The following is a 2,221-nucleotide window of genomic DNA, read 5'->3' as shown; positions in this document are numbered from 1 at the left end:
GCATTTGCACTCCAGAGTAATTCTAAAAAAAAATTATTACAGTGCAGCAAAGTGGCAGCATCTTGAGTGCTTTACATTAAAAAGTCTATCGACAGGAATACCTCATTAGACACACATTCTTTTCCACCTCTGACATGCCAACTATTAAGACTTACAAATTCTGCAGTTTCTTACTAAATAATAATAATACATGATAATGGGAATTATTAGTTTGTGTAGAATCTTTTAATTTTTCAGCATGAAATGAATTATATACATGAAAATCACTCTTTCTTACATCGTCATTAACATTATTTTATATGATCTTTCATCTAAAGATCCAAAAGTCCTCACAAACTTTTTTCACAAACCGATTACTAAATGTATATATAGTTTGTAATCATATATATAGTTTGTATATATATACGTACACTCACATGCACACGACAGAGGGATATTGTCATCCTTGCCTGAAATATAGCCACCTTTGAGCTTTTTTGCTGAGACATTTTCATTTCATCCCAGTAACTGCCAGAAGGTGGCAGCAGATCTCTGCCTCATTTTCTTTCTAAGGGGAGTCTTTTTCACAATAGCTAAGAAAGAAAAGAAAGAAAGAATCTGATCAGTTATCTGACAAGTACATAACTTTAATGTATCGAGGACAGTATAGCTCAGTTTTAACCCCACAAGCAAATTTTAAAAGTCTGACTCTCACATCTCTTCCTGATAATGATATCATTATCTTAATAGCATTTGGGCCTCAGCAAAAATCAAGGAGAATCTGCAGAGGACTAAAAATAATTCTTCATCAAGCTAAGCAAGCGGGATTGATGATTATCAAGCTATAGGGCCAGATTGTGCCTGGACCTGGGTGAGTCCCCAAACGGGACTGAAGGCTTGTATGAGGACTGGTCGCAAACTGTAGTCTTTGCTCTCCCTGAGCACAAGAACTTTCTAGACTAAGTGGCACTAGAGGTGAGCCAGCATGGGGGACAGCACATATGGTGGAATATCTTTCATGTGGTGGAAGAACACCACTCAGTTGTGTTCTCTCTAGAGCCTACGTAGGAATTTTAGCCAGAATTTCTGCATGGATCTCCTGTTTTACTGAGAGAGAAAATGTTGTCCATTTCCCCTTTATTCTTTAAAACCTCTCATGGGATCTTTTAATTTTCACCATGACAGCCACTAGAAAACCTGAGTTTAATACCTCATCCTCAGGGCAAGGCTTCCCATGGTTCAGCGCCCCCTATTGCTGCACTACGGTGTGAGAACTGCCCAAAAACTTAGGGCCAAATGCAGCCCTGTTGCAAGCAGGAGCAACTCCACTGATCTCAGTGGAGTCACAACCCACGAACATCAGGTCTGAGTCTGGCATTCGGAGATAAACCCACACCCTTCAGAGCTAGAGGTGATAGTGCCACCAAAGCTAAAAGAAACGTCCTCACACCAGGAAGAAGAGGATTGCGTGATTTAAACCTGTCAGACATTTAGATAAATTCTATGTGTCTGTCCATGCAAAGCAACCCACAAAATGACCTCAACCATCAACAGCAGCAAAGAAAGAGAAATCATAATTTGCCATTTCAATTTTCTGTTCCCTCCCTTCGTCTGCCACATTGCCCCTTTTCATTAAAGCTCTTCCCCAACCTTTTGATCTGTAGATGCTTCATACAAGTTACAACTATTTCAGCCTGAGAAGCAACAGCACAGAAGGTACACTGTTAGAAAAGGAAAAGAATTTGAAAGGGAGGTAAAACCCTTAATAACTGCACTAAAGAGGTCATAATTAATTATTTGGCTGTAAAGGTGAGAAGCCAAGGACCCACATTTACTAAATAGTTTATTGTTAAAAGGGAAACTTTCATCGGTGGCTAGATTTTTTTTAATGTGTAAGGTGGAGATTATTTATGAAAGGAAGCTTTCTTTCTCTAGGTTTGGCTTAGGTGTCAAAATACATTTTAAATGGATTTACTTCTGAGCGATTCGTGTGAGGCAACCACTTTTGTTTGTCTGGGAAGTGCCTGCTCCTGATTGTTTGAGTTAGTTTGTTTGTTTTGAAATAAACCAATTCACCAAATGTTGATTCATAGATTTTTAAGGCCAAAAGGGAGCATTGTGAGCATCTAGTCTTACCTGCTACATAACACAGGGCATGCTATTTGCCCAGCTCAGCGAAGTATAGTTAAATTGGAACAACTCGTAGAAAGATATCCAATCCTGATTTAAGAACTCTGTGTGA

This window comes from Eretmochelys imbricata, chromosome 1, assembly GCF_965152235.1.
Source record: "Eretmochelys imbricata isolate rEreImb1 chromosome 1, rEreImb1.hap1, whole genome shotgun sequence".
Classification (NCBI taxonomy): domain Eukaryota; kingdom Metazoa; phylum Chordata; order Testudines; family Cheloniidae; genus Eretmochelys; species Eretmochelys imbricata.
Note: the sequence above shows the minus strand (reverse complement) of the source record.